This window comes from Archocentrus centrarchus, chromosome 7, assembly GCF_007364275.1.
Source record: "Archocentrus centrarchus isolate MPI-CPG fArcCen1 chromosome 7, fArcCen1, whole genome shotgun sequence".
Classification (NCBI taxonomy): Eukaryota; Metazoa; Chordata; class Actinopteri; order Cichliformes; family Cichlidae; genus Archocentrus; species Archocentrus centrarchus.
The window spans coordinates 3,140,950-3,155,882 of NC_044352.1; positions in this window are offsets into that span (position 1 = coordinate 3,140,950).

Sequence of the window (14,933 nt, forward strand, 5' to 3'; positions counted from 1 at the left end):
GTCTATTGTGTCTGGAAGCAGGATTAACTCCGCTTGCTTTGACTGCAGTGAAAGCAGTAGCATCTTTCATTTCATGGTTGTGTCGGTGTCCAGCAATAAAGGTTTGAGCTTGTGAAGATGAGAGCCAAGCAGCCTTTTCTGGGTGTTTGTGTGTGAATAGACTGATGGGAGATTAGTGTATTAGAAAAGCTGCTGTTTGCTCCGTGTTCACTGTTCTGAAACTTTTAATAACTCCTTAAGCGCGTTACTAATGAAAGTCTTGATGATGGAGACGGGAAGTCCGGTTGGGAAGTCTTGATCTTGCCCTTATGAGTTTGTTAGAGAGATAAGTTCAGTTTTTATGGTGAAAAATTTTGAACCTTTTGATTTTTTTCTCAAAGAAGCGAATATGTTCTATCATTGAGGTCCATGATTCAAAGTGGAAGCCACCACGATCTTTGAGAAAATCGGTGAGTTAACTTTACCTGCAGAAAAAAAGATATGAATTTAGAAATATAGTGCAATAAATGAGTAAGTAAAAGCGTTCCATCTTCACTTCACTGGATGGAAGTTCTTGGACCCGCCGAGTAAATCGAAAGTCTTTTTTTTATTGTTTGAATGAACTGAGTGATTCTGCATTTTGTCATCAAATTAAAACCTTTTCAGTGCTGAAAGGTCAGCCGTGCCTGAAGGTCAGCTTGTGATTTAATTGGTCCTCCAGAGATGATGTCATTGTGGTATCATGGTTTACGGCTCAACACCCGATGACATCACTTCCTGCAAAACCATAGAAAATTTGATTTCAGATGAAACAGTGTAGCCAAAGTCACTTGTTTTCAGGAGTGTGTGTGTGTGTGTGTGTGTGTGTGTGTGTGTGTGTGTGTGTGTGTGTGTGTGTGTGTGTGTGTGTTTGTCTTGGCTGTGGTCCTCTATTAATCCTGTTCAGTCTGACATTAAGTGTTGTTCAGGTTGAGAAATGAATTACCCTGTAGGGTGGCTAGCGCACTCATTCATCACCATCTCTCTTTCACACACACACACACACACACACACACACACACACACACACACACTGTTCAGATGTCTATCTGCAGTGTTTTCCTGTCATTGTGTTTCGGCAGTACCAGCCATCCTGCAGTAAGATGGTTTCTGAGCCGCACTTTTCATCCTGAGCTGAGCCTCTATAACACTCTGGAGGAATCAATCTTACTCCTGCTGGACCTTCAGGTTTATTGATTTGAGACCCTGAAAGAGACAATGAAACACAGCGGTATGTATTTTGCTCTCTCTGCCACTAATCAGTGCCTGCAGAGAATGCATAAAACCCCCCACTTTTGACAAATGTGTATGCTAGGCTAGGTAACCTGCACAGGCATTCTGATGGCTTTTGTTAAATCACAGTCCCAAACATGGAAATGCAGACTGACCAGCCAGCCAACCACAGAGACTGTGGTTAGGGAGGAAATCAAGATATTGTTATTGAGGTAGATGTGACTGTTAATCACGATATGCATTTTTGATTTTTAGATACTCTGCGGCTCTGAATTAGGTTAATTATTAGAAAGCTGCAGCCAGGAAGAATGAGCGGGATCGCAGTCAGCTAATTTGCTGCTCCGTGGAAGACATTAGAGGAGGATAATGTAGTGAGTCATGCAGAGTACTCAAGTTTTAGTGAGAGGGGGAAAAAATGAAAAGAATAATGGTGCTTGACGGCTATTTATGATACTTGCAAAGTTACAGTACTATGCAAAAGTCTTGAGCCACCCCTCATTTCTTTATATTGTTCTAATAAAATGGGAAATAGGTAGAAACATTCATGTAAATACATTTAATAAGTCTATCAGTCAATATTTGGTGTGACCACCATCATCCTTTAACACAGCCTGATCTCTCTGAGGAAAGCTTCCTTCTAATTCTTTTTTTAATGAGTCTTTAGGAATAGTTCTCCAGGATTTCTGAAGGACATTCCAAAGCTCTTCCTAGGATGTTGGCCGCCTGTTTCATGGTGGATCAAAATCTGAGAGTATCTAACACCACCGGCTGAAACGCAGCCATAAACCATGACACAGCCTCCTCCTAGGAAGCAAAACATAAAGAAATTGGTGTTGGCTCAAGACTTTTGCACAGTACTATATGACAGACACATTCAAATAGTGAAGAAAACACAGCGTAGCTCTTGCTTGTTAAGTCCAGTTTGAAGAATAAACTGGCTAATGTCCACTTTAAAGCCGTAATCTCTGTCAGCTGATCACTGCTGATACATATTTTAAAGCTTCCTGCAGATCCATTTTGCTTTAATTAGGACGACAGTCAGAGATTATCTTCATGCTTTCTGTCAGGATGTCTTTGCAGTCTCCAGTGTGAGTGCCGTACCTGCCAGCAGTGCAAATAACACAGCGTTCAGATAATAAACCTGATTCAGGAGCTCTGTGGACCGAAGCAGACAGCAGGTATTTTAACAGACACTGCTGTGCTGTTAGAGTCCAGAGCGCAGGGCCATTTGTCTCCTCGTCGATGGTATTGACAGTTTCAGAGCCTGCTGGGAGCCTAAAGAGAAATCAACACTCCACAGTAAACAGGATTTATGTCCAAATAGTGTTTTCTAACGAACTGAAAGCTGAAGTGTCGAATCTGGTCCACTTCTGTGATTTATTGTCTTTAAGTTAGCCGGTGTCCCTCAGGATTGATAATTACTTTTTCCCTCCTGCCTCTTTTTCTTTCTTTTTCCCTTTTAGCTGCATTAAAACTGTGGATGGGGATTCTCAGCATAGTTTTACAACTTTGCCAAGCAGAAAAGCTTCTTTAACTCACAACATATTGGCTGAAGACCGAGCTGATGAATGCCCATGTCTCCTGAGGTTTCAGGCTGTTGGTCAGAATCAGAATAAGCCACGGAGCCAACATGCCATGCGTGAAAAGTCCAGACTGCTGCTGTTGGTGTAATGATGTGGGAATGTTTCCTTGGCACACTCAATACCAACAATCATTTCTTGAATGCATAACAGTTATTATCAGTGACTGTTTGCATCCCTCAATGGCCGCAGTTTATGTCTTAATGGCTACTTTTAACAGGACAACACTCCATACAAGTCTAACTGCAGTGACTTCAGTGGACCTGAGTGGCCTCCTCAGTAAGCATATACATATATATCTCCATCTGAGATTTGTATGCTGTCACTGAGAGGTCAGAGATATTGCTCTGACTGTGAGCACAGAAATTTCACCCAGTGTTGGTTCAGATCTGCTGTTTACGAGAGGCAGCCAATCAGGAGAAAGCTGACTTAAAGGGGGAGGAGTTAAAATAAATAATATGAGCAAAATAAGGATTAGTTTGAACTGTGAATCATGCAAAGCTTTTCTAGTAAAGTCCAAGAATAAAATATGGAGTTGTAAATTAGCATCATAGTTCACTTTAAAGCTGATTAGAAACTGATAACCAGCCTGTTTATAAAGTATTGTTTCCATGTTGTGCTTTGACAATAGGACAGCCTAAATCAGTATAATACCGACCTTGTTGCTGATATTTCACTCAAACACTACTTTTGGTGGTTATCGGTGTCTTCTGACTAAACTTAAAGACCAGTTTCGCATGTAAAGTCAACTGAAAGCCATGAAAAAAATGCATATTTGCAGTAGGTGGTGCAAACTGAGGCAAAGGCATGTTCAGGCAGTCTGAAAATGCAGCACTTGGATTTGAAAAATGTGTGACACAGTAAAGGGAAAGTCGATCTGTGTTTGGTTTCCCAGCCATCAGCAGAAATCAAACAGGTAGGACAAGCTGAGTAATGGCTTTGGGTTACCCTGAGCTGTATACTTGACAGATACACCAATCTGCTCATTAGATCGGAATATTTCTCGAGCGGGTGGAGAAAGGAGAGGAAATGCCACACGCATACTTAATGAGCCATGCTTCCTAAAAAGCACACTTATATTGATTTGATATGTTTCAGGTCGTTCCGCCCAGATTGAAATTTTCTAACAAAAAAACAAGCATGTCAAAAAATACTGAATGCATTAAATTGCCTCTACATCACCTCTCGCGATGTTCTGTGAAAAGACGTCACTATCCGTCTAAACTAAGTCTGGGTTGGGGTTGAGTCTGAGCCTCGAGCTCAGCACGAAACACCATCACTGACTCCTTTTGATGTGGAGGAGCAGCAGCTCCACTTTCATCTCTTCAGCCCATCGGATCAATGGATAAAACTTTCTGTAAGTGGTTTCATAGTCTAAAACTGACAAGACTTCAGACGCATGATTGAATGCTGCTGTTCAAACTCCTCTCTTCTCGATGTCCACTGCGATCTCAGGCCTGTAAAAGTCTCTCAGTGTTCCTCCAAGAACAGAATAACTCAAATCATTCTTCATGTAATCTTTGGTAAAATGCCAACTGCGTTTTAGCCTCCTTATCTTATTTATTCAGTTTGTGTATAAGTAAAGAACTTCTTAGAAAGCGATTGAAATATTCATTGATGTTTGCAAACAGATGGTGAGACATCATCTTGGTTATCGGGTGGAAGTCTCAAACATGCAGGCTGTCAGTCAGCTCAGCTTCAGAATGAATATGCATTTGATGTCCTCATATGAACACCGCCTTAAGTCAGAACATCAATTCAAAGAGTTCTTTACATCATAAATAAAATGGATAAAACTAAATGTCTGTTGATGGCAAGAAATCTTTGATCAATGTGTGAACTTACATATTTCACTGCAGTTCACTTGACAAGAATATTTGGAAAACTTATGAGCAGTTATGCTGATAAGTCAGATAAAGCAGGTAAGTCTTTCAACTTGTTGTTTAAACACTCTGAGCAACGACCTCCCAGCTCAGGAGACGGGAGCGCATTAATGCAGGGTGAGCTGACTGAATGCCAAAGCTTGAGGAAATCTGTTATTCTGGCAGAAGTCCCCAGTGAGCAACTTCACAAGAACGAATGGGGCACCATCTTTAATCAGTTTCCATTGCTTCTTGTTTATATGCATGGTATAGTCCAGGAACATTGTTCATATACAGCACTGTTGCAGCCTGGGTAAATATATCCACTCGGAGGCAGATCAGGGCTGAATCATCCCCTTCTGACACATCTTTCTTTTGAACCAAGTAAACACACTGTGACACTCGGGGAGGCTGCAGTACTGTTAATGTTGGAATCAGAAACAGCAGAAAATCTCGAAGTTCTGTAGTTTAACTTCTTGTTGTGGTTTATTTGGAGTTGGCTGCTGAAGGGCCCGAGTCCCAAGGTGCAATTAGACATACAGTCTGCACTGTATGTCTAATTGCATCCTGTAGATGCTGCATGTAACATTAACATCCGACAATACAAAAAAATGCAGGATGCATCAACGTTCACTCACAGATGGGAAGATAAAACTGTGTTTCCGAGGATTAAGAATGTGCCCATCTCCAAATGTTTCCTCCAACCATATTTATAGTACATACAGTAAACATACAGCGTTTATTACTTACAGCTCTACTGCAGCAGCATGCATGTGTTCTGCCATGGAGACTATTGTCACTCTGCTGTGACTGTAATCTGTAAAGGTTTTTGTTAGAGGTGAATAATAATGTGATGTAGCGCTGAGGTCACGGTGATAGAGCTGCAGCGCCTTACATCCTGATTTTTGGCTGTGTTGACTTCAGGCCAACATGGATATGATGAGCTGAAGATGGAAAACGGAGAATAAGGCAACGATGTGGCTGAGGAGGTTTCTGCTTTGTTGGAGAGTGCTAGATATTCACCATTTTAGAGTCCAATATCTGCATATTATAGTACATCTTAAAGTTGGCTAGCGTGGGTTTTGTGGCTTGCCATCTTAACCAAAGAGTTACCAAAGAGTTTCAGGTTATAAAAGTATCAGGATCTATATCACTGTCACACTGTTATAGCCAGCCAAAACTGGTAACCAGGTTGCTACCAGTTTTGGTAGCAACCTGGCTAGCTCACCTGTCCAAGCTAATGTTAGCTAGCTTCCATGGCAGAAAAATGCTAATCTAATAGGTTAATAATTTGACCATACTTGGGGATGTTTTAGTATCGTATTAATAATAGTAGCAGCTCATTAAACTAAGAAGTTAAAGGTTTCTCTTGACTTTTTCTTAGGCTTCTTTTTAGAGCTAATTTTTTTAGTTTTTTAAATTAACTTTGGCAAAATATGGACATGTATTATATTCAGGGGTATTCTAAGAAGCCAGTGTGCTAAATATAAATACATGATTATCTCTCAAAATGTCATCATTGTTTTAAGTAATTTTCTTGTGCTTTAAAGTACATCAATAATGTCAATAATCCATCCAGAGTCTGTTGGACTGCAGATTTAGTCAGTCAGTCAGTCAGAATACTTTATTGATCCCAAAGGGAAATTACTACTGTTACAGCTGCAACCGTTTCATTTAAACGAGTAAACCTAAAACACAATAACATACACTAAAGGCATAAAAGTATAAAGACTAAAGAGATATTTTGACTATATACACATCTAAATCTATACACATATGAGAATTGTGAGTGCAAAAATTTTTAAATAGGTGTCATTATATATATATGCACAGTCCTTTTTTGTACAATGTATAAGTGTATGTACAATGTATGTACAGTGTATGTACAATGTATGTACAATGTACAATGTATATAGTGTATGTACAATGTATATGGAAATTTAAACAATTTTATGTACAATTGAATACTGATAAGTGAATGACACTGATGAACCACAATGTCACCTATTAAGGGAGGAGTTATAGAGTCTGATGGCCACAGGTAGAAACAGTTTTACATCAGTGGATGTTTTCAACACGTGTTCCACAGTGGGAGGGTCACACTGTCAGCCGTGTGGGAGTTGGTGACACTGAATGCAGGTATGGACTGAAGGCTTTGAATGGAAAATCTATCATGCTGTAAGAGACTAAATTAGAGAACATGCAGAGCTTCTTCTCATGGTGATTTGTGGCTGATACTAAATAAATTCAGTCTGTCAGGAGGGAGCTCTGCATCTCATGCATAATATTAATATAATATACAGTAAAGCTACTTTCAGCTGCTCTCTTATTCAAAAGGGGTCACCAGAGCAGGCCGCTGCACATGTTTGATTTGACAGATTTTTACACCAGATGCCCGTCCTGACACAACCCCGAAGGAATCTGAGTCTCCTCCTGGAAGCAAAACAAAGATTTTTTTCTCATTAGGTAAATGTGTGAACCACTTCACTATGGAGTCACTAATATAATACTATAAAATAATATCATATTTAACTGATGGAGACTTTTTATGTGGCTAGATGTGGGTTTTTTTCTTGACCATAGAAAGGATCCTGCGATCATCTCGTCATGGTGTCTTCTGAGGATGTCGATGTTGATCTCATGAGTGCATTGCATGTTTTTATAGAGGTACCAAACAGCTGACTTTGACAGTCCTAATGTCCATGCATATCTCTCTGGATTTGTTTAATTTTTGCTGCCGAACAATGCTCTGTTTCATTTGCCATCAGAACAAGTCGAGGTTGGGAATCCAAATACTCACTTATGGACTGGCTGATCTATAAACCACTCACCACTCTAGAGCAACAGTGTGAAATGACCCAAGAAAATGTCACAAAATTTCCTCCAACTATAATGCAGTAATATTAAACTGCAGCAGAGCGTCAGCAGTTTTCTCTTCTGTCTGGAATTATTTTAAACAGGCAAACTTCAGATGTTTAAATTTTATCCACGGAGCATCTATAAAACATAACCACCATGACAGAACAAAGCCTGTTTTTTTTTTTTTAAACTGGATATGATGGGTAATGGGTGGATGATGCAAATCACAAGGTTGGTCAGTCCTAAATCATACCCTCTATTTTGCTCTAATGGAGCCATAATTAACCGTTAGCTGGATTAAATAAGATGTGAAACTTATGACAGAGACCGTAAACTAATGAGAAGTATTTACTGATCTCATAGATAAAGCCAGCAGAAGGGTCGTCATACATGTCTATACAATTCTTTTTGCAACCAGAGGAGTCGACCCCTGCTGGCCACTGTGAAGAATGCAGTTTAAGGCACTTTCAGTATATATATATATATATATATATATATATATATATATATATATATATATATACTGGGACTTTAATGCGTTAATTTCGATTAATTAATTACGGGGAAATTAACGCGTTAAAAATTTTAACGAATTTTAATCGCACTTTGCACCGTGGAACGTTTCTCAGTGCGCGAGTTCCCGGCATACAGATTATGTCGACGCACAATGTCCAAATTAGGGGCCGCATCCTGCGAAGGACCCGGCCCACGTCTTTCGCAGCCCACGAAGACCACAAAGGCCGGAAGTGAGCGGCTAGCCTTCATATCAGCTGCCGTCACCTCTGCGTAGCTCATGTCGCCTAGCAACCGTGAGTGCGAAGCACAGCTGTGTAAAAGCAGCTGTTAAAGGAGAACGAACTTTTTCTCCTTTTTGTGGTTTAATTTTAAGTCTGTAATTCAAAATAAGCTGTTAAAACAAGCATAACACATTTCAACATCAAGGAATACAGCTGAGAGAATGATTAATTTCCAACTATAACAAGTGAGACATTAATGTTGAATAAAACTATCCAGTTATGCTTAACTTTAATTTCAGGTGTTTGCTTATCACAGGAGCAGTCAGCTCATCATTTCCATGCAGGGAGCCTGCTTTGAGTTCCACCCAATGAAGGTGGAAGGAGCACTTCCACCCTTCATTGGTCTGTGTAGTAAACAACATTTTGAAGTTTAAGCTTATGTATATTGATTTATTCAACTAAACTTAAATTAATATTTCTCATGTCAAATATTGAAATGCGATTAATTTCGATTAATTAATTACAAAGCTTGTAATTAATTCGATTAATTTTTTTAATCGAGTCCCACCCCTAATATATATATATATATAATATAATATATAATATATTATATTATATATGTGTTTGGTAATAAGAAACCGTCTGCACCTTTCAGGATGCTGTAAGTCATGTAACCCCACCTTTCACTGTGACCTCATGTACACAAATTAAAAAATGACCGACTGCACAGTGAACGTAAAGAATGTAAGTAGAATTTATGGCAGAGCTGTGCTTTTGTGTGTTTTTCTTGGATGAATTGTTCCATTTGTCTGCATGTGTGCTCTCACGGACTTGTTAGTGTGTTGCAGGGGAATGAGTGCGGTTCGGTCAGTAAAGGGTTGACTGTAGGGAAAACAGACTGCTGAGTAAATAACTGTAAGTCTGTCGATGATTTAATGTGCATTTTTTTCTGTAAACGCCTCGAGGCTGCAGCAGCTGGACAACTGCTTTCCCAGGATGCTTTACAGCTCAAAGACCCAGGAGGGTGGGTGGGGGTGTGTGTGTTTAGTCACTTGGGCATATTTCCAGATGGTACCATTCCTGTGCCGTCATGCTAGTTGTAGTACACTCACACAGAGATATGTACTTGTATACTTGTAAGGGCTCTGCACATTTGTACTGCTAACCCTGCCCTGGTTCTCACCTGCACACTGAAATGTTTTCTTCCTGCGAGTTTCACCTCTACAAAGCATGCACATAGTTACACAACAATACAGTATCGTTAACGGCTAAATCCAGAGTGCCAACACAATCAATGTCTCTGTCTCCTCCCACAACAGCACTGAATGAAGGAGAGAGACAAAAGAGAAAGAGAACTTACTCCTTTAAATATTTCCATGTAACTGTAAAGAAGTATGATTATATTACAAAAGATAACACGATTGTGTACTGTATTCTAAAACAATCCACAAAAACGTCCCTGTTTCTGAGACAGCAGAACAAAGAAACAGAATATGAACGTGAGGGTGGACTTTAACCTGCAACCTTCTGAGTCATAAACCTTCAGATTTACCCAACAGAGTTTTTGCTCGGCTGCTGTATTTCATCCTATTTAACGCTCTACCCTAATACTTTGCTGCAGTAAAATTGTAATACTGCTCATATCAGTACAACAAAAAAACCTGCTGTGTAGGGAGGAAAAGTTTTACTGACATTAGTACGAGCTGAAGCCCTGCAGACACAGGACAGCCACTGAGTCCCAGTGTAGTACCGTGATAGGATGATACGTGTGCAACAAGTGAGATTTTCTCACTGCTAAATATTCCACAGTCAGCTGTTAGTGGGATTATAACAAAGTGGAAGTGATTGGGAACGACAGCAGCTCAGCCATGAAGTGGTAGGTCACGTAAAATCACAGAGTGGGGTCAGTGGATGCTGAGGGTCATAGCGCACAGAGGTCACCAACTTTCTGCAGAGTCAATCACTACAGACCTCCAACCTTCATGTGGCCTTCAGATCAGCTCAAGAACAGTGAGAGCTTCATGGAATGGGTTTCCATGGCAGCCTTACATCATCAAGCTCAATGCAGAGCGTTGATGCAGTGGTGTAAAGCACGCCGCCACTGGACTCTAGAGCAGTGCAGACGTGTTCTCTGGAGGGATCAATCACACTTCTCCATCTGCCAATCTGAGGGAGGAGTCTGGGTTTGGAGGTTGCCAGGAGAACGGTACCTGTCTGACTGCATTGTGCCAAGTATAAAGTTTGGTGGAGGGGGGTTACGGTGTGGGGGTGTTTCTCAGGAGTTGGGCTCGGCCCCTTAGTTCCAGTGAGAGGAACTCTTAACGCTTCAGGATACCAAGACATGTGGGACAATTTGATGCTCCAACTGTGTGGGAACAGTTTGAACAGGAAGGGGCCATCCCCAATCAGTCCATTCACCTGAGAAATCAACAGCAGCCCTGAGAGCGTGCTCGGTGATAAAATAATTAACTGGAATTAAAACGTTTACCGCTCTGTGCACTAAATCACCCGCCGGTAACCATTTATCCCGACTGCCCGTGTCAGGGTAAGTCCAGATAATGGAAAGATACCCCGAGTATGCTGAACTCTCTTCATAATACGGGGCCCACATGTGACCGGTCTGCAGATGGACTCCAGAAACCAGAACGCTGATTCACATGGAGATATGTTTATAAACCCTTCATGTAGTTTTGATGTGGGGACCCTCAAATTAAAGATAACAGCCTGCATGTTAAGCCACACTCATTATCCACCTTTGCTTTGCCTGTGCTCAAGGACTCTCTTTGACTTGCACATTCATACCACTAACCCAGCCCTGGGTCTCACCTACACACTGAAATCAAGTCTTAAAGGGGAATTCTGTCATGTTTTATCCTGGTCTGATTCTCATTACTGTCTCATGTTAGGATCAGACCAACCAGCCACAGCTGGAGTGTCTTTTTATCTCCAGTCGATGAAAATGTTAGGGTGTTTAACTTGTGTTCTTCTTGCCTTTCTTAAGCTTTGAGACACAAACTGTTTCATAATTTCTGCTGTAACTGTGCAAACTGGAGGCGATCCACAGCTGCACACAGATACAAACAGGTATGTGAAGATGAAATGATGAATAGATGATTTCTGCGTTTCCTTTTGGTCTGATCTTGTGGAAATCAGAGCGCTTTTACCTTAATATACAAATGTCCATCCAGAAACAAGTCATGCTACTCAGCAGCCATCTTTGAAACATCTCTGGACACTTTTTTTTTTTTGCTCATATTTAATGAATATGAAGAAGGCCAAAACCTTAATTTCAATGGTCACTGGGACATAAAAACAGAATCACAGTCAGCACCTCCTCCTAAATACAGGAAAGAGAAAAAGAAAAAGGAAATCACCCTCTCAGATTTTCCCTTTAAATACAAAGAAGTACAAACACATTTAAAAAAATCTTTATATTGTATTCTGTTTCAATAACAACCCTCAAACCAGAGGTTTAAAGGTTTTTTCCTCACTGAGTCAGTCAGCAGAGTAGAACGTGAATATTCATCTCAGGATGGACTTGAACCTGCAACCCTTTGAACAGTAATCAGCTGATTTGCCCACTGCACCACAGGGATTCCCTTAGCCAGCATATTTCATCCTGTTTAGCACTCAACCCTCACACACTGTCAGCAAAATTATAATACTGCTTGTTTTAATACTACAAAAACTTGCTGTGTAGACTGGAAAAGTTTTCAAGCTTAAGCGAGTGAGTCCCAGGAGCAGAAGACTACAGCGTCTGTCAGTGCTGAAGATCTAACTAGAAACTAAGACAACATGAGGTCAGATCCTGCATTGGGATCGAGTCAAAATGGGCAATGATCAATATAAATGTGTGGTTCAAAACAAACTAATAATACCAACAAGAAATGGATGTGGAAGAAAATGGATGGATGGATCAAACTAGCAAATTTATTAAGTCCAAAGCATTTTTTTTTTAGCATATTTCTTTCAGTCCCTGTACAACCGCAGTGAGAGCTTGGTCCAAATTGCTGGCAGTAAGTCAGACTCGTTTCCTGTGGGTGTTGGACTCCGTCAGGGCTGCCCGTTGTCAGCGATTCTGTTCACAATTTTTATGGACAGAATTTCTAGGCGTAGCCATGTGGTGGAAGGTTTCCTCCTTGGTGGCCTCAGAATCTCGTCTCTGCTCTTGCAGATGATGCGGTCCTGCTGGCTTCATCAGGTGGTGGTCTCCAGCTTTGCAGCCGAGTGTGAAGCGGCTGGTGTGAGCAGTGGCGGTTTCTGATATGGGCGACATGGGCAGCCGCCCAGGGCGGCATTTCATCTAGGGCGGCATGACGCCCCCCCCTTCCCCCAATGCATTGCGATCGCCGCAGCAGCGCCTACCGCACTACTCCACTTGGGGGTAATGGGCGCCCTCGCCTGCTGTGTATTGCATGTAGCTTTCTGCAATGGTCAGACAGGTTGTAACAGAAGGAAAGGGGCAGGCGGGGGATTCTCTGTCTCGCTGTCACTGCTTCACTCGATCGTCACACACACACAGCGCTGCCCCGCCCCCTTCTCCTCTCAGCCTGGGGTGCGAGTCAAGTGAAGCAGTGATGCCGTGAGAGTGAGACAGTCAGCCGGGTTCATTCATTCATGCCTGTACAGTTGTGGCCTGGTTACAGCCAACAGTAACTGCTGAATTATAAATAAAGGCAACTCACCCAAAGCTCTGTATATTTACCTCCGCCAAGGAGGTTATGTTTTCGGTTGCGTTGTTTGTCTGTTTGTCAGCAGAATTACTCCAAAAGTTATGAACGATGTCACTGAAATTTTGTGGAGCGGTTGGAAATGACAAGAGGAAGAAGTGATTAAATTTTGGTGGCGATCCAAATCACGATCTGGATCCAGGAATTTTTTTAAGGATTCTTCAGTATTGCGGGATACAGGCAGAGCCTTCCCCTTTAAGAGACACACCCACTTTTCTCTGCCCCGTGTGTGTGTGTATGCGGGCTAGCGTGGGAGTGGAGGCGAGAGAGAGTGCAGTCAAGGAGGGCGTGGGAGACGAGCGCGAGGGAAAAAGTGTGTTCGGTGGCGGTGGAAAAAGGAATAAAAGTTCTGTTGCTAAAATCCTTCGACTTGCTGCATTTCTCGCCTTGCTGAAAGGTGACCCACATGGATGAGCAAGTTAGTTCCCAGCCACGAGCCAAGCGAAGTAGAGACCAGAGGTCTCCCTACTACGGTTAGGAGCCGCGATCTGGTCGAGGTAACACCTATTGCGGGATAGGGGTTATTGTTGTCTGGGAAAGATGAAAGATTATATCAAAGTATTTAGATACACGTATTACAGCGTCAGTGACCCTATGGCCTTAGCGGAGGTTTGCGCTCTCTGAATGCTTCTAGTTAAATATATATCACCTGGTGCTATTAACATGAGTTTCAATGGAGGTTTTGTTGTGTTGGGCTGGCAACTGTCAGTCAGATCTGACAACCCTGTGGATGGTGGTGGTTATAACCTATTCAGCTTCAGTGCAAATACGGCAGATGGAAAGGAAAAGGTCAAAGCCATCAGGTGTGCAGTTTAGGAAAAAGAGAAAAGAACAACAGGAGAAATAAGCAAAGATGAAGGTAAGCAGAAGCTGTGTATATTTCAGTTCCTTCCATGTTTTTTCAAATAAAATTTAAAGAAATTCTGAGTGTGCCTGTGATGGTGGGGAGACCTTCAGTTAAAAGCTGTCTGTCAGACCATGGCAGAAAGCTACATGCACCACACAGGTGCTCATTACCCCCCAAGTGGAGTAGTGCGGTAGGCGCTGCTGCGGGATTGCTATGGGGGGTTGGGGTGGGGGTGGGAGGGCGCCGGCAGGGATGCTCGCCCAAGGCGCCAAACAGGCTAGGACCGCCACTGGGTGTGAGAATCAGCACCTCTAAGTCTGAGGCCATGGTCCTCAGCCGTAAAAGGGGGAGTGCCCACTCCGGCTCAGGGACGAGTTCCTGCCCCAGGTGGAGGAGTTCAACTATCTCGGGGTCTTGTTCCCGAGTGATGGGAGAAGGGAGCGGGAGATCGACAGATGGATCGGGCTGCTTCTGCAGTGATGCGGACGCTGCACCGGTCTGTCGTGGTGAAGAGGGAGCTGAGCGTGAAAGCGAAGCTGTCGATTTACCGGTTGATCTACGTTCCTACCCTCACCTATGATCACGAGCTTTGGGTAGTGACCAAAGAATAAGACTGTGAATACAAGCGGCAGAAATGAGCTTCCTCCGAAGGGTGGCTGGCCTCTCCCTTAGAGGGTGAGGAGTGCGGCCATTCGGGAGGGGCTCAAAGTAGAGCTGCTGTTCCTCCACATCGAGAGGAGCCAGTTGAGGTGTTCCGGGCATGTCCTACCAGGAGGAAGCCCTGGGACAGACTTAGGAAACGCTGGAGAGATTATCTCTCTCGGCTGGCTGGGGAACCCTTTGGGGTACCCCCGGATGAGCTGGTGGAAGTGGCTGAGGAGAGGGAGGTCTGGGCTTCTCTGTTTAGGCTGCTGCCCCCGCAACCTGGCAGATAAGTGGAAGAAGATGGATGGATGGATGAATGATTTCACAGTTGAATAATCACCATAAACCCCTACTGAGCTGATTTATACGACCACTTCAGGCTTTTGTGAGCTTTCAGGGGTTCTTGTATATGAAAGGTAATA